Source organism: Rhipicephalus sanguineus, chromosome 7, assembly GCF_013339695.2.
Source record: "Rhipicephalus sanguineus isolate Rsan-2018 chromosome 7, BIME_Rsan_1.4, whole genome shotgun sequence".
Classification (NCBI taxonomy): domain Eukaryota; kingdom Metazoa; phylum Arthropoda; class Arachnida; order Ixodida; family Ixodidae; genus Rhipicephalus; species Rhipicephalus sanguineus.
In genome coordinates, this window is record NC_051182.1 from 123,253,480 (window position 1) to 123,278,826 (window position 25,347).

At 47.0% G+C, this 25,347-nt stretch overlaps 1 long non-coding RNA gene across 1 annotated transcript in view; it reads left to right on the forward strand.

Annotated features, from left to right (window-relative positions):
* The window catches only part of LOC119400885 (uncharacterized), a 52,962-nt gene extending 37,824 nt beyond the window's left edge, over nt 1–15,138 (forward strand). Inside the window, exon 3 of the long non-coding RNA XR_005185298.1 lies at nt 14,512–15,138. This is a non-coding gene — a long non-coding RNA (uncharacterized LOC119400885). The remainder of the gene's footprint in view (nt 1–14,511) is intronic.
* Nucleotides 15,139–25,347: the final 10,209 nt, after the last annotated feature.

The following is a 25,347-nucleotide window of genomic DNA, read 5'->3' on the forward strand; positions in this document are numbered from 1 at the left end:
CAACACAATATGAAAACGTAAAGATGATAATTCAGGCATACAGGAAAAAAGAAATAATATAAATACAATGCTAACCACATGATTAACAAATATCAGGCGTACAGGAAAAAAAAGAAATATTATTAATACAATGCAAACCACATGATTTACAAATATCAATGGTGCCGGGATGATCATTTTCCATGTTTGTACAATTTATGAGATGATCACAATGAATGAACCCATGCGGTATACGTACAATAAAAATGATTTATAAAAAAGTGGTATCGCGCTCGAGAAACGAGTGGAGCGCTAACTGGAAGGACTGGTGATCGTTGATGGTGGCAATGCTAGATGGAAGTGAATTCCATTGATCTATTGAGAGTGCGAGAGGTGAATTGCGGTATTTATCGGTGTGAGAAAAAATTGGTTTGACTTTATAGGCGTTGTCTAATCTAGAAGAGATGTGGTGCGCGGGATAAATGTGAGATCGCGAAAAGGGCGTGCCGCTATGGTAGAGGGTGTGAAAGAAGGACAACCGGGCAAGTGTTCGGCGCAAGGCAAGTGAATGCATATAAAGGGTGCTTTTTAGTTTTGTGACACTTTGAAATCGAGAATAAGATGATAAGATGAACCGGGCTGCTTTGTTTTGGACCGCTTCGAGCTGATCTGTCCAGGTGATGTGATGGGGATGCCAAATAATAGATGCGTATTCTAACGAGGGACGAATGAGCGAGTTATAAGCTAATAACCTGGTGTCATGGTTCGCGAGATAAAGGCGTCGCTTCAAGAGACCGAGCTTTTTTAAGGCTTTAGAGGTTATGTATTCTATGTGGTCATTCCAGGTCAAGGTCGAGTTGAATATAACACCTAAGTATTTATATGTCAAAATTGTGTCAATTGTGATGTTGTTAATTGTGTATGAATTGGTCTGAGAATTCGTTGTCATGCTAAACTTAAGGTGTTTTGTTTTATCTATGTTGATTTGCATCTGCCATAAGGAACACCAATCTGTTAGTTTACTGAGGGCAGACTGTAAGTGAACAATGTCGGTAGAAGTCCTTATTTCTTTGTATATTATGCAGTCGTCTGCAAACAGTCTAACTGAGGCATTTATGTCGCTTGATATGTCATTAATGTAGATTAGGAACAAAAGTGGTCCCAGCACTGACCCCTGTGGTACTCCTGATATGACGCGTTCGCCGGGCGAGATATGACTTTGTATTTTCACGAACTGCTTGCGGTTTGATAGGAACTGTTCAATCCATTTTGTTGTTTTGTGGTCAAGTTGGAGATTGCGTATTTTTAAGATTAAACGGTTGTGAGGGACGCGATCGAATGCCTTCGAAAAATCGACGAAGATTGCGTCGACATACAGAGACGAGTGCAGTGATTGATGAAGATCGGTTACTAATTCGAAGAGTTAAAAACCGCCATTCCAAAAAAAACCCATCGATGTCACTGGAGCATAAAGTGTCCGTGCCATGGCACGAAGCCGTGACACTTCATTGCATACTGAATTGCATATCCTTCCTTGCATATTGGGCTGGCTCATGCTGAAGAAGTGAAGCGCTGCGCAACCAGAAAGGAAGGAAGGAAACAAGGAGCGAAGGAAGCAAGCAAGGAAGCAGGGAAGGAAGGTAGTAAGGAGGGAAGCAAGCAACGTGGGAGACAAGAAAGCAAGGAACCAAGGAATGAAGCAAGGGGGTAAGGACGCAAGCAAGGAAGAAGGTAGGATAACGGGCTGGGCGATGTTATCGATTCTGACTTTATATGGAACGTGTACTCGACGGAATAAGTCAGCCTCGAGTGTCGAAATAACTGCGATAGCAATAAAAGTTATGAAACAAATGGCGTTCTTTTCGCAAAGCGCTTCGCACGCAAATACACCGAACATGTCTTATGATGGGCACTCTGACAGTCTTTTAGCACTCAGGATATTTATCAAAGTCAAAATGGTAAACGTAGCATGTATATGTCATATATTTAAGCGGAATAAAAAAAAGGAATACGCATCAGCGGTGCTTCATGTCAAATAAACACCACGCTATCGTCATAGTATAGAGCACCGCGCTCTCGTTATAAAACAAGAAATATAACAGTGAGATTCAAAAGTTTTCTCCAAAACTGATATATCTCCCGGCAAAATATTCAAGCAACGTTACAGAAGACCGGATTTTTGAAGCGCTTTTCTTATAAATGCAAACGAAATTTATCAGGCGACAAGGCGGCTTATTTCTTGAGCAAGATCAATTCGAGGTAAAGAACCCAAGATTGAATTATTAATATGGCACCTCCGAGAAGAATACACTGCAACATGAGCGTCATTTCAATTCGACGAACGTTCTCTTGATGAATGGGAACCCGTGGGTCAAGGCATGCGCAGCACCGCTGGATTGACAAAAGCGGTGATAACATAGCCAATTCTGAGCTATTTCGTGGTCTTTCCTTTTTTCCGATATTTGACTTTTCGCGCGCTTTCCTCAGGTAGCAAAATAATGACCGCTTCACCTCGAGAATGTGCAGTCGGGCTTGGCAATATTATTAGGCCGGTTTCAGTAAGGACGCTTATCATTTGACGAAGGTGAGATCTGTCTTAAAATGAATATGTAAAAAAATTAGGAGCCCTCCACTAGCCGTCAGATGGGGGTAAGCAAAGCTTGGCATATGCGTTTCCTGACCTACTGGTTTTCTTTCTTTCCTTGTTTATTTCCTTTTTTCCTTGTTTATTTCCTCCTTTCTTTCCTTCTTCCTGTCCTTCTTTCTTTCTTCCTTTCTTTCTTTATTTCTTTCTTTCCTTCATTTTTTTTTTCTTTTCTTCTTTCTTTATTTCGTTCTTTCTATCTTTAATTCCATCTTTTCTTGTTTCCTTCCTTGTTTCTTTCTTTCCTTCGTTCTTTCTTTACTTGTTTCTTTCCTTCTTTTTATGTCTCTCATTCTTTATTTCTGTCTTTATGTCTTTCTTTTTTTCTTTATTTCTCTCCTTCCTTCTTTCCTTCTTTCTTTCCTTCTTTTTCTTTTTTTTTTCTTTCTTTCTTTCTTTCTTCGCATTGCGCGATGCTCCCACCCAACTTTTTTCTTCCTCCATGTCGGGAATTGGACCTCAATCCACGTGCTTAGCTGCGCAACACTTCATTTGCTACACGCAACAACGACACGCTCATGCGTTCATATCCTGGCATCATTGAAATGTGGCAACGTGTACTGACAAGCGACCTCCATATCGCCGTAACAGAAACTACGGAACGCCAACAGGCCCACGATTGGGAGATCATCCCTTATTGGAAAACGGCGCGTGCAAATACGCATGCCACCGGCGCACATGCGATGGCCCGAATTTCCGTACGCCCGCATTCCTGTAGGTTTTTCGCGTACTATTCCCTCGCGAAAAACCTGCAGCTCGTAAAGGCTTCTGTTAACTTACACCAAGTCATCGGCATAGTCAGGGGAAACCGCGTTCTTATTGTCTAAACCAACAAACATAACACTGACCTTTAAAAAGTGATATCGTTGGTCGAGGTATTTACCGGAGAAAAACGCAAGCAGTAATACACAAGAACAGACTTATGAAATGCTTTTGCAATTACAAAAGAAATACCTCTCTCACCAAGCTAGATGCATTTATTCGGCAACATCAATTCCATTTCAAGGACCTAAGATTCGATTATTAATTTGGCCCCTCGGAGAAGAGCAAAACAAAAAAAAAAAATCTGCGCGCCTTTAATCCAGTGAACGTTTATGAGATGAATGGAAAGCGGAATAATATATAGAGAGTACCGCTGGACTTATAAAAACGACTCTAAGGTGGCCGATTGTGACCCCTTTCGTGACCTTTCTTGGGCTGTTTGACCTTTCTTCAAGTAACAAAACTAACGACCGCTTCTCCTCGGGTATGTGCACTCGAGCTTAGCAATATTATTAGGCAGGTCTCAATAAGGACGCGCGCCAATTCACGGCAGTGAGATCTGTATAAATATGAATATAAAAGCCCCGCAAGTGAACAGAAAGGGACAAACGTGAGGCGGGGTGTGTGTGACGCGCAAATGCAAATACTCTGGGACGAGCTTCTGAAACATGATTTCGCATATGAGTGGACACAGGTTATTATCTATACGTGGAAAGCCGAAGGAGGCGGCCGAATGGCCTTTATATAACCCCGCGAAATGTGTGCTCTTGGACGGACCGCTAAGCCCACGCGGCGGGAATGGAAAACGCGTAAACACGGCCAACAGAGGAAAAAGAAAAAAAATAAAGTTGGGAAGAGACTGCCGTGCGAGCAAAAATATTTACGGGCCCGTGCCTTACTTTGGCGGTCAATGGTTCCAATCGTTCATTACCGTACCAGGGAAGTTCAAGAGAAAATAAAAAAATTTTCCTGCAGATAAAGATTTCATTGCGTTAATGCTCTTTTTCTCGGTATGGTGACTGTCTCGCGCGTGGCAAACATCGGTGAGTTTGTATGGCACGAGCTAACACTACATAGGGAAGCATGCGAAAGAAACAAGAACATCTTGCTGGTTGTTTTGGGCCAGCGACAGTGTCGTCGCGGTCGACGTCCCACGCATTTTGGGAATTATCATCCGGGGTTATGGCTCCAGCGAATGGAACCCCTATGGCTCCAGCAAATGAATTTCGCTGCAAGAGCATTTCTTTTATTTATTTCTTAAATTACAACATAGATGCCAATCAAGAGCAATCGTAAGGTTGTTTGTCTTAGAAGAAAGGTCGTTGCAGTTATCAGAAAGAGAGAGAGAGAGGGAAAGACACGTTGTATTTCAGTAAAGGTGAAGAGAGGGAGAGAGAGTAACAACATTAATGTAATAAAAACCACTCCGGCGGTTATGTTGCTCGGATCGAGAGCTCAGTCTTAGGAGCTTCTCTCTAGCCTGCCATTCCACAACAAACATCCCTACTGAAACGTTGTGTATGCCATTCCAACAATTACGTATGTTCTTTTTCTTTGCGGAATACACATATTTTCTATATATTTGGCATATGTTTCTATAACAATCTTACGGCAAACACATCTAATTATTGGAATGGCATATCGAACGCTTCAGTACGTGTGCTAATCATTATCAATAGTAGGCTAAGGTCACATCGTTGTCGAACTTCAAGAGCAGTTGAGACGCATCTCTTCTGAATGAAATAAGCGTGGAATGCTACAATGCACGGATGCAACCAGGGGTGGGTGAGGGGGAGGGGTGTTCAGATACTCCCCTTACGAAAATTTTCACTCTCGCATGTGATACGCTGAGGCACACATACAAACTCACGCACGGACATACATAAGCAGTACAGTAATTGAACCCCCCCCCCTCCCAACCCCCACCCGACGAAGAATTTTTATCCTGCGATATAGTAATGCAGCCAGTGATGATAGTGCTGGTAACACTGCTCACTTAGCGATTGATGCAGTAGTTATGGCTATTATGACTCCGCAAGGTAAAGAAGAAGGAGGAGGATGACACTTAGTCTAGCCATATATATAGCCTTGCAAAATACCCAGGCGATTCCTCCGCCCCGGCGCCTGCTTTCAAAGGAATTTAGCATAAATTTGGCAACATTGCTCAAAGTCGGAGGGCAGAGGGGGCGAACAAAACGACACGCACGGCGCGGATGAACCGCGCGCAAGCCGGTGGCCTGGGAGTCGTCCTGCGCACTGGCACCACGACGGGCCACAACACTGCCGGTACAGCGCCCTCCAACGAGCATTCCAATCATGGTCAGTCGTAGGTTAATACCACACAGATGTTGAACTTCAAGGGCAGTCGAGCCGCATCGTTTCTGAATGTCCAGCGTCTACGCGGAAGCTGCGTACCATTCGCTATGGCGTGTGGAGAAGACGCTCGCGCGGAGCAAACAGCAGCGACCTGTTGCAAATTCCGCACACTACAACAAATATGTTCCGCGCTTCCTCAGAGACTTGCAATCATACACTGCAAAAACCACACTCCCCATATGTAGCGCTTTTACGCTATGAAGCAATCTGTCCGAACTACGGTGGCAAATTTTAGAGAGAGAGAGATAAGATTTTTTAATGAAATTCCCGGAGAGATTAGCCTGGTTTGTCGCCTGGCTTCCTACTCCAGGTGTCTGGTGATTATGGTATATACAATGATCACATATACACCATATACACACAAATAGTACATACAGTCACAAACACACATATATACATAAAAAGAGTCCTTCACAAGCTTTGGTTAAGCTGAGTGGTCCTCAAGAACGCCAACAGCGCTTTTGTGCTGCGCATCGCACAACTGCTGTCTTGCCACGGGCCGAGCAGGTGCCACAGCTACAAGTTGGAGCCGCGTTGCAAATGAAGTGCTGCCTTCAGAATCTGTCGTTCTGCGTCGTAATGGGAACAGTCGCCGAGTACGTGCTTTAGGTCTTCCCGAGTGTTACATGTGGTGCACGTGGGTGAGTCCGACTGCCTGATCTTGTGCTTGAAGTATTTCGTGTAGCCAACGTCGAGTCACAGCCGGTGAATGCAAGTTCCATCTTGTCTGGTTAATACCTGTGGCACATGAAAGCTACACGTCGGGTCTATTCTGTGCAGCGGTCTGTACTGGTTGTTGGCATCGCTCCATATTGTTCTTTGCAGATTACGCGCGAACGCAGACACCAGAATCGCTGCGTCTTTTCTTGAAAAAGGAATTTCAATTTCCTCAGATGCTGTGTCATCCGCAGCTCTGGCAGCGGAGTCAGCTCGAACATTCCCTTCGATGCCGCAATGAGCGGGCAGTCACTGCAGTACTACATTGTGGTGTAGTTCATGAGCATTATTGCCTAGGCGCCTGATGTCTAGGACTAGTTCGGCTTGCGTACGTGGAGATTTGAGGGACTGCAGTGCGGCTCGTGAGTCGGAGAATATCACCCAAGAGTCGAATCTAGTAGAAAAATATGGGGAAGGGCAATTACAGACATTCATGTGCTACTCAGGTAATTACAGCAAGTATATATTTAATATAAAATATGTTGGATTTCGCGCGCCAAAACCACGATATGTTTATGAGGCATGCCGTAGGGAAGAGCTCCGGAAATTTCGGCCATCTGGTGTTCTTTAAAGCGCACTGGCGCCGCACAGCACACAACTCTAGCATTTCGGCTCCATCAAAATGCGATCGCCGCGGCTGGGATTGAACACGCGAATTTCGGGGGTCAGCAGCTGATCACCGTAATTACTGTGCCACCGACTGGAGTGAGCCGACGGCAGACTCCTTCAGGACTAGGGACGCCGCCGACGAAGTGTCGGCGAATTTTCATGTGCCCGACTTGGAATGCCGACACCACGATGACCGACACGCTGTCGGAGTTGCAAAAAAAATTAGGAGCCCTTGCCCTATAGGGACAATGTGGCCAAGTAAAGCTTGACGTGCGCGTGCCTGACCGAGTAATTTTGTTTGTTTGTTTCATTGCCTATTGCTTCTTCCTAACTTTTTTTTTCCTGCATGCCGGGAATTAAGTGGACCTTATGCCCACACGCTGAGAAGCGTGTGGGCTTACTACAGGCAACAACGACGGTCATGTGGGAAACAATAAAATACATTAATGAAAGACAACAATGAAACGTGATATGGCAATGGACCATGACAAGTGTCCATGATAAAAGGTTAGATTGGAATATTTCCGTTTTGCAGTCATTGGACAACGGCACATACAAATACGTACGTATACGACCGGCGCACCTTGGAGGGTCGTATTGGTGTGCACCCGCATGTCTTTACACTCGCCGGCGCCGGGTTTTTCGGGAACAATGGCGCCGCCACCGAAATCTGTATCTCATTGAAGCTTCGCTTAGGCTGATACTTCCAACTGCGACAATGTTCTGCGCTCTGACTGTGGTGGACATGAACACATGTTTTGATCGTCCGATGTCGCCTTTCGACAATCTATCGTCGCAGCTCAAGGTGTAGCTTGCTGTCTGGGCCAGTATGAACCTAATTATGTGACGTAAGAACTCACGCGGCTCAGTGTCAATTACACTTTGTGCTTTGCGTTGCTTGAGCCGTGTGTTGTGTAACGTTCTCCCGAGAACTCGAGTTCCTTGCCAGTCCCTTAGTCCTTCTTTCTTCTTGCGCAGCAGAGGACGGTGGCGCAATGCAATTACTGTTGGTAGAAGAATGCGACGGGTCCCTGTGAACGTGACCACAGAATGGATCGATATATATTTCTACTGATCTCACCATGTGAACGCACCACGAATTCGCCAACATCTGCTCAGATGCTTTTCTGCGACGCCAAAGAATTCAGCAGGGCACTTTCAGAGACGCACGGTGACGCGGTGCAATATGTGACTTCTGTTCATCTGCTGAATGTACACTCGCGATCAATACGACTTGCAACACGGGAGCCCGTGGCCTAGCATGCTCAAACAGCGCGCACGGCTTCAAATTGCTCTTCTTTGCACAACTAAGCGATATTATCTCATTTGGGGTGATCCTCATTTGAGAGAACAGTGTTTTGTTCTTGAAAAAAAGGGCTAGTGGAAGTCATGCGCAGCGTTTGAGCTTCTGTGGCTACTCGCTCCCTTGTTGCAAGTCATAGTGAGCGCGACTGTACATCTACCTAATTTATTCCCGCCAGTGACTACGCCGACAGGCTTATGAGGAAAAGTACGATGTCATGCTATGGAGATAAAGTACGGAGTCTGACTACGGACGGGAAGTACGGAGTCATATTAAAGAGATGGAGTATTAGAGCCGAACTACGGAGAGATAGTATGGTGCCAGACTACGGACGGGAAATGCGGAGCCATCGTGTGAGGTACCAAAAATATGGTCCAAATAATACAAAGCAAAGTGAGCGAGAAAGCTGTTTGGTCTACTCCGTCCACGTTGTCTTTGCGCCGTTCGTGGGAATAGCAGCGCAGCCGGATCGTGAAGACGGGCGGGGCGCGCGTGAGGCGCACCGGTCCTACGTTCATGGCTCTGCGAAGCATGCACGGTATAGACGGGAGGAGAGTCGCGTTCGCTTCTAGTCAGGGCCGTGCCCACTTCGGCAGCTTCTGCTCGCTAGGCTGTGGCTTCTGGCGCTGCTGTCGGATTTCTAAAACTCCATTGCGCGGCGCCTGTACGTCGCCGCGTGGGCTCAGGCCTTCATTGCACATCGCTACAAGCCCAAGTAGGCTTTCGGCTTCACATTCTTAGAAAGTTGTTAGCATCCACCGCAATCTTTAACCTCTGAATACGTGCCAACGAGCCCGTACTTCGAGATTCTGGAGTCCAAAATTACCCTGCAGTGGTCCACTAGGGCGTGCTTCGATAAAAAAAGTTGCAGCCATTCCACCATGGATGTAAAAGTGGGTGAGGAGCGTAGCTGACGGGCGCGCTCCCGCCTTTGCTCTTGTCGGCGTTCTTGACAAGCGCGCTGCTCCTCGGCCGTTCTCACAATGCGCGGTCGACCTATACGTACCACGCACGACCACGCCAGCGCAGCGTCTACATTTGACTAACCTGGCGAAACCCGTACGAAAGGCGTACAGTCCACTGAAGCTTGCTCCACATCACTTGTGCTGCACTGCCAGCGGGATCGGCTGACCCACGACCGATCCACGCTGTCAGTTGCTGACATTACCATGTGACGTCATGATGACGCCACAAATTTGGTGATCTGTGACGTCATGATGACGTTACATGTTTACGCCGTTGTATGACATTCTCACTCATAGGAGGTCACGTGGGTTTTTTGTTGTTCGTTGACGGACGCGGACAGACGCCACAAAATGAAGCAGGTGTGCCATTTACAGTTCTCCTGTAACGTCTAGGTTTCTGTGCGTAAAGCTAGAGAACTATCAATTAATTACTATCCTACGTACAAGCTAACAAGGAGGATTTTTTAAAATCCTCATTGACAGTGAAATATCATCAGTCCTCTTCTCAGCAGGAGTGACCGGCTAAGCCGGAAAGACGTTACGCTTAAATGAGTAAACACTTGACGTCCTACCCGTTTGGTTCTATGAATTTTATGCGCTAAAGGCCAGACGCGCGCAACGAAATAGCACGTTAAACACACTGAACACATTGTGATGCCCGTTTTCATAAGAAAATACTTCCACAAAAACAACTCATTCATTCGGAGGAGGAAAGATGGTCCAGCCCGGAGAGAATGAGAAGTCACGCGGTGTCTTCCAATGAGTTAATCTTTAGAGGAACTTCCCCTACCAATGGCGTGTGCCTTTCCGCACTGCCGTAGTAGAATGCATGTGGTTGGTTACGACCAAATAAGTATATGACTTTGCCCAGAAAGCCAGAGTGCGCATTTTTTCGCGCCACTGTAGCAGCTGGTATTCATTAGAAGCGCAAGTGGAATGTAACGTCATTATCATCAGCCTGACTGCGCCCACTGCAGGGCAAGGGCCTCTCCCATGTTCCACCAATCAACTCGGTCCTGCGCTTGCTGCGGCCACGCTATACCCGCGAATTTCTTCATCTCATCTGCCCACCTAACTTTATGTCTCCCCTTCTAGCGCTTGCCTTCTTTTGGAATCCAGTCAGTTACTCTTCATGAGCAGTGGTTATCTTGCCTGCGCGCTACATGTCCTGCCCATGCCCATTTCTTCTTGATATCGACTAAGATGTCATAAACACCCGTTATTTCCCTGTGTAACGTCAAACGGACCTTAAATGCCTTTTGAGCACCGATCTTAAGTTGTAACAGCGGAGTTGTTTAAGAGTGGCAGAACTACAGGTGACGTTGGCAAAAACACAACTGGGTGGGTGGGTGCCACTGAAAGCGGGTGTGTGCCACTGAAAGCGGGTATGTGCCAAGCAGCTCCTAACATAGCATAGCCGTGCATGGTATAGTATAGCAATAGGGTGGGAAAGGGAAGTGGGGGTGAGGAGCACGACAATGAAGAGGGGAGAGGGTAAAATATAGCATAGTATTGCGCAGTATATTACAGCGAATGTGCGAAACGGAAATGAGGGTGAGGAGAAATGAAAAGAGGAGGGGAAGGTCACCAGTTCCGCTATTTCCGGTCTGCGCACTAGTGCGTAGCTGGCCCTTTTTTTTTTCAAATGTATGCTCAAACATATGTATTGAGACTGTAACATAGCGCCAGGCATTCATTCCTCTCCAAAGGAAAGATAATTTGTGAGGATCACAGATGTGGATAAAGAAAATTCGGTAGCCTTTGCCCTACTGGCAAAATGGAGGCAAACGAAGTTTGGCGTGCGCATGCCGCATGTGCTACTTTTCCATCGTGCTTAAGGTAACATCGCAACGTTTGACACGGACTGAAGGAAAGCGCGACGCGGCGCTGGTCGTGTCAAAAGTTGCGCTGTTACCCTAAGTGCGATACATAAAAACCAACTTGTCAAGCTTGCTGTCTTGCTCCAGTACTACTTTCCTTTCTCTTTCTTTCTTTCTTTCTTTCTTTCTTTCTTTCTTTCTTTCTTTCTTTCTTTCTTTCTTTCTTTCTTTCTTTCCTTCTTTCTTTCTTTGCTTCTTTCTTTCTTTCTTTCTTTCTTTCTATCGCCTTGCGCAATGCTCCCTTCTAACATTTTACTAATTCCATGCCTCGAATTGAAGCTTCACTCACGCATTTAACAGCACAACACTTCTGTTACTACAGGCAATAACGACAGTCATGCGTGAAGCAATGAAAGGCAACAGTGAAATGTGGCAACATCTAATGACACGCGATCTCTCTAAAACATCACATTGCCATCTAAAGAACGGCTGTTGATGGACAAGCCTACAATCGAGAGAGCATCAGTTATTGGAAAACGACGCATACAAATACGCATGCGGCCGGCGCAGGGGCCTATTTTGTACAGCCGCATTTCTGTAGTAGCCGGCGCCGGGTTTTTTTTCGCTAGTTCTGACGCCACCGTCGCCGAAATTTGTAACTCAGAAGCTTCGCTTAAAACTTTCTCCTTATTCGAAGCGTACGTCCGAGACCAATTAACTTTCCAAAGACTGCCGCCACGCATGTGCGAGATTCTATGTGCCTCCCTCTTCCCACGCCAGTTGCATCAGCTACTTACAACCACGCACGCGGCAGCTAGTATACGTAAGCTCGGGGGAACGAGAGCTCAGGGGAATACGAGCGCGCGGTGGCATCTCGCGTTCATTTATCGTGGGCGAACCAATGCGGGCGTGCCGCACGTTGTCTCGTGCCGTTGTATAAATGTTGTGTGGGAATAGCGCGCTCTTCTCGGGTAGCATATTCGCAGGCGTGCATCCGTGTCTCTAGCGCCTTGTTTTAGGAGCTGGCTCGCCAGGTTCTTAAGCTGGGGCGAAGTCCCGCGCCGTAACCTGCATCCATTGATCCCGCTAGCTTGGCTCAGCGTACGCTCGCACGAAATAGAAGTCTTCTTCCTCTTGTTGTTCGAGCGCCTTGATGATGATAATAACGCAGGCAGAACCACATATAGCATAGCCAACTGTGGCATGCGGCACTTGCTCCACTCCGGCGCGTGCTCTAGTTTTATAGGAGACCGCTAGAGGGCCACAACTGCGCGCTTCCTCTTTCTTTCGACAGTCGTCAGTCAGTGCGTTTCGGTACTAATAACATGAACGAAGACAAAGCGGCGGAGGGGAGGGCTCGCAAGGCAGCAGCAGCGTGGGCTCGCCGCCCCTTGACGCCGTACTGTCCGCCGCCATGCATCAAACGCCTGATGTTCACGAAGGGTTGATGAACTATATACAGCATTTACAATTATATACACATTGATGAAGTATATATACAGGAAATATCTAAGAGCGTCTGATTCCCCATTGTCGACACTTGCAGACGCAACGCTCCTAATGTTTCTTTTTTTTTTCAGTTTGAAAACTGCCCTCGAGACGGGCACGACAAGGTAGCCCTAAAAATAGCTGTCCAATGCTCCCCTGATAGTTCATAAAAATTGTAAATTATTAAAACATTGTGTACATATGTATATACACCAACGTGCGTCACGTCTTCATATGTTGGTAGAAGACTCGTACGGAAGATTCGCGGGTTTTCCCGATCTTCTCAGAGCCAGCTCCTCAAACACCATTCACTTCGTGGATATGGCGTAATGTTTTACAAGCACTTCTTGCTGGCAGTCAGAAACTCAGAAAACCTATACCCATGCATGAGACAGCGAACGCCGACAGGTCAGAGCTGAAATGCGCTACGTTGAAAATGTGGTTCAACAGCGGAGCGGCTTAAGCTTGGATGCAAAAAGATTACACCATCTCCCACTAAAGGGAACCATGTGCGGATGCGAAGCAGCGCATGGGTCGACTTAAAGTTCCGACAAATACGGGCACCTTGCCCGATGTTAACGCGTTCTTACAAGTGGAGCACAGCATGAATCCACTATATTTAGTGTTGCTGTTATTCGTCCCGAACTCTTGATGGAGCGCGCCACGCGGTTTCATCGGGCGTCTGCAGAATCTCGTTCCCCGACGCGATCACGTGATGGCTGACAGAGTGTAAGGGGAAGAGGCCACAGCGTGTTACCCAGCCCCTTACACTGGCCCGAAAGCGCTAGCGCGTGCCAGCACACATGGTTTTGTCCGCGTTACGCCAAGCTAGGACAGCATACGGCAGCCCGGGCCTCTAAAGTGCTCTGCACGTATCATCATCAATGCGGTTAAAGAGCAAGAGGAAGAAGACTTCTCCTTGGTGCGAGCGCGCGCTCAGATGGCTCAGAAAGCTTCCAGCGCCTCCGGTCCCGGGGTCACTGCGAAACCTCGCTGGGTGCAAAAGCTGTCCTGGAGGGAGGGGGGGGGGGTCAACACAATCACATGAGAAGAAAAAGGAAGATGGATTTCCCCTTGAAGAAGGCGTCTTAGGTAAATGGATGAGCGACCACGTGACTTCTTTTTTTTTTCTGTAAAATGGAACGCTGGGCGAGTCGGTGATTGATCGTCATAGTTACCATGTGTGTAAAGCAGCGCACGTGACTAGGACTAAAGAACACACAACAAAGCACGAAACACGCCTCAAGCGTCTTGTTTTGTTGCAGTTTTCTCAGTACAATAATAATAATGACTGTTGGGGTTTAGCGTTCCAGAACCTCGACATCATTATGACGGACGCCGTAGTGGAGGGCTCCGGAAAATTCCACCACTTGGGGTCCTTTAACAGACTCCTAAATCTAAGTACACGAGCCTTAAGCATTATCGCCTCCGTCGAAAATGCGGCCGGGATTCGAACCCGCGACCTTCGGGTCAATAGTCGAGCACCATAACCACTAGACTACCGTGGCGGGTCTGAACACCATCGTCCTGTTCTCTCATTCACTCACACGTTTTGATGAGAAATCTGTTTTGTTCGTGCTTGTCTTTTGCCTTGTATAAAGGGGATGACCTTACGACGCATGAATCAGTTTTACTCTGAAATCATCCGATGAGATTCAATTGATCAGCATAGCAGGATTATACGGGCTTTCATTCGTTTACCGCCACCTTATTCTCACGTCAAACGTTGCAGTCCTATAGTAGTCGTGAAAACTCGATGTGCACTTTTGTTAACGTAATATTGAGAAAATCGCATTTCAAAACTTTGACTCGTGTTTTTCTTTCGTGTTTTCTTTTTTCTTTTTCAAGGTTGCAGCGGCACGGCGAATCCGGCGCATTCAAGCGATATCATAGGATGTCATTCATATTGTAAAGCGCTGTACCTCTGAATACAGAAGAGTCGTCAAATGACATTCTGCAGCGAAGATTGGCTTATCTGTTCTGTGCACTACTCAAAGTTATTCAGAGAGAGCATGCATAGGTCACCGTTGAATTAAGGAAGCTATATGCGCATTCATGAATGCGCATATAGCTTTGGTCTACGTGGCCGGTGTTACGTAGGCCAAACCAGCCGTTGCATTAACGTAAGGCTGCGGGAGCACCGAGTGGCAGTGAAAGCGCTGGTCGGTGGTGGGCACCTTGCCGACCATTGCAGGAGATGTTCTTGCTCTCCGTACTATGAAAAAACGTCAGTGCTGCGCAGCTTCGCAACGCAGGGGGAGAGGAAAATTTATGAAACTATGGTCATCAAAAATGAACCTGACGCGTGTGTCAGCAGTCCCTCCTTGGCTCTCTCTGACAAGGAACTTGGCTATCTGGAAAGAAACTGATAAATCCTCTTTGTTGCTTAATTTTTCAGCATTAACAGAACCTTTACGCGCATGCGCTCTCCAAGTTGCCTATATATACCGGAATGTTATGTGTATTAAAGTTTAGTTGAAGTCTTGCGTTGTCCTGTATTCCTTCTTCTCGTCAACGTCTTTTAGGGGCGAAGCTCCTTAGGGTGTGGGTCGTTCCCTCCTCTGTAATAGTATGTATGTAGCCAGCTCTAGTTTAATGAATTGCTCACTAGATGGTGTTTCATGTATTTCTTAGAGCTCTAGTTTAATGAATTGCTCACTAGATGGCGTTTCATGTATTTCTTAGAAGAGATGGATCGTGAATTTATAATTTTTTGGTATAATAACATAGATTTAATCAATGTAGATAAGGTATTAAGCCAACATGAGACAAGGAAGTTTTTTTTTCTTCGAGCCTGGTGGCAGACATGTCACCGCCCCCTTGTAAAGGGGACGCTCATAGCATCCGTCCATCCATCCATCCATCCATCCATCCATCCATCCATCCATCCATCCATCCATCCATCCATCCATCCATCCATCCAGAAATGCTGTTTAAAGATGACAGATGGCGCTTGTATAATGCGAATGGCGCATGTCATTGGATGCCTGCGATCGTAAAAGGCCCTCGCTCTTGGCGCGCTTTCTCTTTCGCTCGGAGTCGCCGGATGGAGGCAGACAAGGCGCTCGCTCTTGGCGCGCTTTCTCTTTCGCTCGGGAGCGGACACTTTCCATGCATTTCACCGACCACAAGGCGGTGATAATGAAGGGGCCACGTAAACCAGCAGTACAAAAAATTACACCATCTCCCGCTAAAGGGGACCATGAGGCGATGCGAAGCCGGAGCACTTGCACGATCGCGTTCCGTTGGCGTTCGTTGGGCATGCTACCGACCTCGTGTCGTGGAACGCGAAGAGGGACGCTACGCGCGTCGTGTCTTCCATCTAGCCTGGCCGTTAATTCTCACAGGGCGAGCGGGGAACGGCGTCGACAGGCGGGCGAGAGGGGGGCAGCGTAGGAGAGGAGAGAGAAGGGGAGGGGACGCGCATGCGCTCGAGCTCATCGCGGCGTTGTGCAGGAGAGAATTTCGGCATGTCTAGCCCGCGTTTCAGAGGAAGAGTGGAAAGGGGGATGGGAGAGGGGAAGTGGAGAGGGGAGGGGAGAGGGAAAATGGAGAGGGTGAGTGGTGAGGGGAAGGAGAGAGGGTGAGTGGAGAGGAGAAAGGGAGAGGGGTAGAGGGAAGGGGAATGGTGAGGGGGAGTGGAGAGGAGGTATGTGGAGAGGGTATGCGCATGCGCAGTGAGGGTGGTCACGCCGCACACCACCACCACCACCACCGCCGGATTGAGCTCGAACTTAAGATACTTCGCATCTAATAAATGTTTTGTTTAATATATACACGGTGTTTCGCACTCTTTACATGATGTACTGGGCGAATTTCACGGAAGAGGTTCAAGGTTTGCCGATGATTCCCTCCGGAGCTTAGCCCCTCTCATCATCATTCACCCCGTGGATATGCTGTGATTTTTTTTTTCGCTAGTAAACATGTCATATTATTCGAGATGCCAACAAGACCAACTTTCCGCCTTAAACTTTTCATTCTGTTCACAGTGAAGCCGCTTAAACAATCGGCAACTTGTACTAGGTCGTAAGAAACTCCTCAGGTGGGTTGCGCCACAGGAATTGGGCAAGCCCCACTACCGTGTACAGCAGGTGCGAGAGTCAAACGAAAACGAAGACGTCAACAGAAGAGAGAGATAGAAAAAGATAGAAAATAGAGAGACAGAGACACAAAATGATAGAAATAAAGAGGAAAAGAAAAATACAGGGAAATAGAAATAATAAATATGAAAGACTAAGAAAGGCATAGGATAGGTTTGAAACAGGAGAAAGTGCCTCAGAGAAGGCTGGCCGACGTTTCGATAGGTGGACCTACCTTTGTCAAAGGCGCCTTGTCATCCCTGGCGTGTTAGTTTTAAAGGGTTAGTGTTGACGTCATATCCAGCGGTGGCGCTGTTGGTAATTTCTGCCTGGAAAGAAAAAACTCGGAAGCGGCAGAGTGTAGCTCTTGCCACATGATTTCAAAAATGTTTGCAACGGCGATCGGGGCTCTCATCTCAGAGGTAAGAGAAGCTGGAAAAAAAAGAAAAGAAAACAAAAACAAAAAAGGACAGAAAAAAAAGGGAGGAGGAAAAGCGGGGTTGGGGGTGGGATGGTTGGCGGTCTAACAAAGCTGGAGCAACCAACGGCAGTACGAAGAAAAAAGGGGGGAGCTTGTAGAAAACTGGAAGGGTGCAGCGGCAGCAGCGCGGCGAGTCTAGCCCTCACAAAGGGCCGTAGAAGATGATGGGGAGGACAACTACAGTCCGGGAAAGCGGGCAGCGTGCGTTTAAATGTCCACATGTCGACTTTAAGTGATATTGAGGGGGGTGTCTGAAAGGAATAGGTGAAGTCATTGGCAGACATATGCACCACGTGTCGTCGAAAGCCACAGAAGTTGGGCTGCCGTCCAGTCTAAAAAAAAATGGAAAGGAAAAAAACGGAGTTGGGGGGGGGGGGGGGGGGCATCGGAATAGGACGCGGAGAACCTGCTGGATAGGCGAGCGCTGTGACATTGCGGGGCAGGGGCGGTCGTAGAAGGGCGGAAAGGGGAGAATAAACCGTGGTTCAAAGGTTCTATAAAGAGAAAATCACTTAAGAATGACATGCGTACATATACTATATCTACCTTTATATACACAGATATATATAGTAAGATTGAAATAATTTTCAAAAAGAACATTGGTAGTGTATTATGGAGGCTACTAGGGATTTTATGTCGCGAACAGAATATTGGACAAAAGATTGATAGTGTATTAGGGGGGCTAGTATGGATTTTAGGTTGCGAATAGAATATTAGTAAAGGTTATTTGAAGGCTGAGCGTACTTTACGTCCCCTAATATTAGAGAAATCATGCTATGGCTTTTAGTGATTCCAAATTGCCACGTGCTACATTTATTCCTGATGGGTGTAGGGATTGAAATTTGTGTATCAAATACGATTCCATGTATTTCCTCTCACGTGGTGTCCGGAGATTTGTTTGTAGAATGTAAAGTTTGGCTTGATCGAACTTGTGGTCTTCTTGATTGAAGTGGCTAGCTACTGCTTTTGGTAAATTGTGCTTTGTGTCAGCGCGGTGGCCGTTCAGTCTTACATGAATTGGTTGTCCAGTTTCGCCTATGTATTGTTTTTTACAGGTGGTGCATTCAATGCAGTAGGTAAGGTTGTTTGAGGTGCACGTGAAGTTCGATGTTACCTTGTGAATGTAATCCGATGCTGTGCTTTTTACGTTGGTGGCCGGCTGTATATGTTTGCATGTCGAGCATCTGGTGCGCCCACAGGGACCAGATGTTGGTGTAGTTCTTGTTGCGAGTTTTGCATGAACAAGCATGTCTTTAAAATTGGTGTTGCGTCTGTAGGCGACCTTAGGTGGTTCGGGGAAGATTTTTTTATGTTTCTGGTTGGTTGTTAGAATTAAATAGTATTTTGTGAGGATGTTGTTTATGTTCGGAAGCGCGTTTGAAAATTTTGTAGTGAGAAGAGGCGTTGTTGTTGTTGTGGTTTTAGGGCGTGGTTTAAGTGCCTCAGTGCGGTCTAGTTTTAGTGCGTCCGTGTAAGCCTTATGCATAGAAAGAGAGAAAGAAACAAAGAGAGAGAGAGAGAAAGAGATATAAGGAGAGCGAGAAAGGTAGGCGAACATAGTAAGAAAGAAATAGAAAGAAACAGGTACAAAAAAGAGATACAAGAGAAAGAGAGAGAGACGAAGAAAGAAAGAGAAAATAAAGAAAAAAAAGGGAAGGCCTCCCAGCCCCGCTGTTCCTTCTGGTTTGGCACATCTAGTGCGAAGCTGCGATATTATTTTTTCTGAAAGTCATTTGTCATCATGCAAGATGCTTAGTCATCGCAAAATTACCGGCGCTGTTTATGGCTTCCTGCTCCGATATTCCGTAGATTTTTTGTATGTATCCGAGTGTAAATCAAAGAGAGATGATCGCTGTTCCACCTTTTATCCTCACCAGCGCCGCTCCAGAGTAAGTAGTCTAATATCAAGTACTCACAAGACAGAGTAGCATCGTCTCTTTACGACGTTACTTACTAGAAACAACAATAGCACACACTTTTGTTTATTCACCACTGCTTTTATTGATATAGCAATGGTATAGACACTCGAGTCGCATTTTTTCCGTCTTTGTGGACGTCGCCGTTATGTTCTGTATAAAGTCTAAATCGATAAAATCGCCCCGCGCGGCGTATGTGCTATGTGCGAGTGAAAGCGTGCGACGGCTGCCGATGGGCGCGGCTCAAGGAGAGACGAAACGCGCCGGCAGGCTTTTTCGGGCGAAGGACTATGAAGGGGTGCCGGTGGTCGGGATGCGTCGGTCGGGCAGAATCACGAACTTTGATCAAACGGGAGCGGTCGCGTACGCTATTTAAACAGAGATCAGCAGACGGCTCACGCTTTTGTGCGTCCTGTGTCATCACCGCTTAATTCGGATTGAAGCAATAGACAGCACGAAAACAGCTTCGTTCACCGGAGCGGCCGTATCTTATGCCAGCGTTTTGTAGAGTTACACGAGATTGGATCCTGAAGGAGGTGGCTGCTGGCCTTACTTCGTATAACATTCCGACTTGTCGCTGTCACATTCATTGCACCACCCTTGCAGTAAAACTGACTTTTAAGATGGGTTGGCGCCGTTTGTCGACCGCGCAAAACTGCCGAAGCGGGGGAGAGCAAAGAGAGGAGGAAAGCCGAGTATAGCTAGGCAATTCAACCGTAGGAGAGGTGGAGGAGAGTAAATGCGTAGTAAAGTGTAGTATGTTATGGGAAGGGGATGGGAAAGTGCTGAGAGGGTGAGGAGCAGGGAAAGGAGGATGGGAAAGGGTAAAACATGCCTTACCCATGTATTGTATGGGCAAGCCATGCATGGAGCGGGAAAGAAGTGAGGGTGATGAGGATTGATGTGAAGATGCGGAAGATGGAAAGGAGGAGAGAAAATACAAAGGGGGAGGTTAAATGATGACCATGTATAACATAGTACACCCAGGGGTGGGAAAGGGTGGTGAATGTGAGAAGGAGCGATGTGAGGTTGAGGAGGTGGGAAATGAGGAGAGGGTAAAGCTTAGCCATGCACAGTATAGTATAGCACGGGAGTGGGAAAGGGAAGCGAGGGTGAGGAGGTTTGATGTGAGGTGGAGAAGGAGGGAAAGCCGGAGAGAGGGTTCAGTGGAGGAGTGCGGAGGAGGGAGCTAAGTTGGAAGTAACAGACATGCTAGGGAAGGCCGCCCGCTCAACTGTTTCCTCAGTCATCGAACCACAAGTGCGTAGCCGCCTCAATGTTCTTTCATCGAAACTGGTTTACAGTTCGCAGCCGCGCGTTCCGAGCCCATCAACAATTTTAATCCCATATTATCTGCCTGTCCGTTTGGCTGTCTCTCGGAAGCGCGCTCAATACTAATTTGCGAGAACGTCCTGCTTATTTGCAGGCGACAGACCGAGGGCACCGTTTTAGCAAGTTGCGGACAGGCCAGTGATTGTTTGCGGAAGAGTGGCGAACAATAGGTTTTCGACAGCTTGATTTCAAAAGGTGTTAGCGCGCACGATAGCGTTTATTTTCAGCGTCAAAACAGCCCACAGAACGCGCTGTTGTATACTTCCATGTCAATACACTTCCAGAGAGAGCTGAATGCGACTCGCAAATGAAAGTTGCCGTATTGCGCGGAGCCGAGGCCTGGGAATGAGAGCCGTTGCGTAGTCCCGTTAACAAAGATTCCTAAAATAACGTATGAGCATAGCAGTCCCGTTAACAAAGATTCCTAAAATAACGTCTGAGCATAGCAGTTCGACGCCAACGGGGGGCGAGCATATAAAAATGTAATTGAAAGGTAGGTGCATCTCTTTTCATCTTCTGGTTAGGGTGCCAGTCATTTACCATACATTACACTTCTTAGTGTAAGACACTAATTGTTTTCATTGAAGCCAAGCTCAAAGTGAGTGAGCCGGGTGGCGGCTTTGTTGGAAATACGCTACGCATTTAATGAACCATTCCCCTGAACTAAGTCCGCTTTTTCGTGGTCGTGTACAAACGTTTGTGCTGACCCTTTAGAAGAAGGCGAGAAAAATTTAGAAGGCTGATTACTATCGCAATTATGAAACTCTGTTACATGCATTCACTTGGGCATATTAAACCTCATAATATTCCTGAAATAAAACCATGAATTGTAAGATAGCTGCTGCAGTTAAAGTATCTATCGAGGCTCGGTATCACACGCGTGAATTAAAAACCCAGGTTCGATGGGAAGTTTGAAACGGCAATTTCGGAAGACATGATGGTATGGCAAAGAAAATATGGCGAAATCTATTAATTACCTTGGGATTTCTCATGCCAAAACAACATGATTTTCAAGCACGCCGTAATAGGGGACTACGGATTAGTTTAGACTAGATGGCGTTTTGTGATGGGCGCCAAAATGTAAGTGTGCGGATGTTCTTGCACATCACCTCCGCCGGATTACGACCGCCGTAGCACGGAATCCAATGCGCCCCCTCGAGCTAGCAAGGGGACCCCTTAACTGCTAAACTACCACGGCAGATGTGGTGAAATATAAAATAGGAGCCGCAGTACGAAAGTAAACCGGCCGGTCTAAGACGTTGGATGACCTCTTGTGACTGGCAATTTACAAGTTTTTCACTGGTTTCGTATCTTACAAGAATGGGGCCGTTTTAACGAACGCGTCCTACGCTAAATGTTTTCTTGTGGGAGTAAATTTCAGCGAATCGCGATGCGACACACGGCGACACTTGCTGACCAGTGGGGAAACCACTTGCGAAAGAGTAATTTTTTGAATTTGGTCCCCTATTTATTCGCGGGAACCAACAAGCATAGTTTCGATAACACCGCTGTGCGAAGATTGTATCAAATAACAAGATGTTCTGTTCTGGTTCGCTAGTTCACACACTAATTTAGTCGCTTGTCACTTGCTTTTATTAACGAACTCAAGCGGGAGATAAAAGAAGCCATTGAGATCGAGAAGGAAGGTAGCACGTGCGTCAGTGCAGCATCAGTGGCTCTGGCAGGAAAATAACTTTCGTATCTCTCTAGCATATAAAAAACCAGTTCGTGGAAAAGGACACCATGCACCAATCAGTGCTAGATGCCTGTTGGTGACTGTGTGCGTTTGGTTACTAATTTAGCCGCACGCATTGAAATAAAACTTGAGTTATTGCACAGCGATGTCCTTGTCGGTTTTCTTTCGTCCCTCGCATTTAGTTCCGCTGCTAAAACCAGTGTTAGTTCTGAACCAACTAGCTAAGGTGAATGCCGTTTTACCGTTTTACCCAGACCAATTTAGCTCAGTGTGTATATTCTGCGGCAGCCGCGCCGACCTGTTTCACATTGTTTGGTCCTGCCAATCTAATAGAAGTATCGCGCAAGTTACGCAAGAGACACCGGAGGGGTGGGAAGAAGCTTTGTCCAGCCTAGAGTTACTGTATATGCTACCTTTAGGTAGCAGAGTTGCGCATCTGTTTTCCAACGCCGCTAGCAACCATGCATTGCGGAGAAGCCGACGCTCGGGCCAATTTTTGTATTTCTCGACGCCGCCGCTGCAGCTCACTCAATTAACACTAGTCATCGACAGCCAATGTTTATCGCCGGCCTTCGACACGCCAGACATGTTTATCGGCGACGCGGTAGGCATGTCGCCTGCAAAAATGAAGTGCGACTTCACCGCATAGCTGTGGTTGCTAGCCGGACCTATGCGCTACTCTGCTACCTACATATACAGTGACTCTAGTCCAGCCCAGCTCTCGAGTGTCAGCGGAGTCTAGTGGAGCGGGCGGGGGCTGCAGCTCAATCCGACGGAGTCCCGGAATAGGAAAACGCCAAATCCTCTTTTGCTCTAATTCCAGTATAAGATTTCCTGCAATAAATGTTTTAATCATTCACTCATACCGTTTTATTTTTGTTTTGCTTACGCTTCATCAATCCGAACCAAGAATGGCCGTTTGAAGCTTGCAACCCATTACAAAGGGCTGAGCCATAATTCTTCATCGTCATCAGTCGTCGCGTCAACAAAGTTCACTTAATGCCTTACAGACGTGTAGCGGGTGTCTCGCTTCTCCGCAGAATGACGAATAATGGCTTAGTAGGTGCTTCCCAACTTCAAAAAAATTGTGATTTATGGCGTAGTGGGTACCTTTCTAGTGTACTTGTATTGTAGCCCCAAGAGAGCTAGCTTACAACGGGCTCTAGAAACGCCGCTCTTCCAGCTTTCGCTGTGCCTGTGCTGCGGTTTCAGCGCAGGCCTGGCGTTTTTTTTCACACATAACATCGTCTCCTCATGCAAACTGATGTCCAACCGGGGGGCGAAATTGCCTCACGCCCGTACAACAGTAGAACCTGACCTTTCCCACGGGGCCAGCCTCGTCATTCAATGCGACGCAGCACGCCCATCTACAGAGACGACGACGGAGTCCCAGCTTTTGTAATCGCCGATCGGCGCACCAGCAATCATCCACGCGGGAATCCGCGGAGGCTTATAACACCCATTGCCTGTATTCAGCGCGTGGCGTTAACGTGACCAGATTGCCGCGATATTTCGGGGTCGCAGATGGTGGGTTGTGGGGAATTTGCATGAGGCCAGCACACGTGCAGTTCTGTAAGCGCAGGCGTTCGCTTAATAGATGGTGGTGTGGTATTGTGGCACGGAACGTGGCTTGTGGCGTGCGCCGCAAATGGTGCTAGCAATGGAACCCTTTGGCATAGCTAATCATTTTTTTCTTGCTAGTTAGGTGCCCGTTCCTGTGGCCTTCATTGTATTTTGCTGCCGTCTTCACGCTGCCATAAAAGAAAAAAAAAACGGGTGTCAACCAACTCGCCCCAGTGTACATTCTTTTACTGTTAAACATGTTCCAATGACTGTTCTTTTTACGTGAATATGGGACCATCTGCCTAATTTGAACATAGATAAGGAAAACTAAAGAAATCTTAGTGCTTCAAATTTTAGTGCTTAGAGCGTAAGCGTGATACAATAAAGAAAGTAGTGAAGGCGAACGCGTTCGCATGCAAAACAAAAAAAAAGAATGCATGTTGTCGGAGTGATCACTTTCTAGATTTTTGAACGAAACGCCCTCTGACACCTTTAGACATTGATAACAGACACTTGAGGCGCACAGATTACGTGGTCGGTGCAAAGCTTGCAAATAATCAAGCGATCTCTACAAAAGGTGTAAACTTTCAAACAGAATCCCCCTCAACCTTCTCAAGGAAGCAACGCTTCCAACCAGAGAATCAAGGTTCCAAGCACAAAGGCGAGCCCCACCAGAAAAGGTGCACTGCCTCTGATGGCACCCTTTATGATGCGTGCCTTCCGTGATCCATCCAAAGCTGAACACGTGCACTCACTCACTCACTCACTCACTCACTCGCTCACTCACTCACTCACTCACTCACTCACTCACTCACTCACTCACTCACTCACTCACTCACTCACTCACTCACTCACTCACTCACTCACTCACTCACTCACTCACTCACTCACTCACTCCCTCACTCACTCACTCACTCGCTCACTCACTCACTCACTCACTCACTCACTCACTCACTCACTCACTCACTCACTCACTCACTCACTCACTCACTCACTCACTCACTCACTCACTCACTCACTCACTCACAAACACACACGCACGCGCGCGCACACATACACTCGCACAAGGACGCTACAGTCAGAACAAGAGTGCCGAGGAAGAAAGCTGCTTCTTCAGGAGTCCACCAATATATTATTGTGCGTATGTTATTTAGCAGTGTAGCAATATGATATTGTCGGAATTATGCAACCATGCGGAAAATACGCCTGTCTCCACTCTTCCAACATTTATAATTCATTGAATGTATTGCCGACGGCTATAGGCTATACAGCTCCATGCTACAGCACCATTATGTTGCATGCAATAATTTAGGTGGCGACACTAAGTGGTGTAACTCACCGAGAGGAGGTTACTTTGCGGAGGCTTCATGTCTTGGTTGCGTTCACCCTGTCCGTGACCACTGTCTGGGCGCGACATTACCGGGGCCGATATGGCACATTGTGTCCATTTTGTGACGCCCCAGACCGCGATGCTACTGGCACAGCATTGTTGTGGACTTGCACAGTCCTACAGTTAAGCCGCCTACACTTATAAGCTCGCGACACTCTTCAGCAAGCCTGGCTGTTTCAGAAATAGGCGCACACTCAGACGGATCCGGCTTGTATAGAAGTATCGTG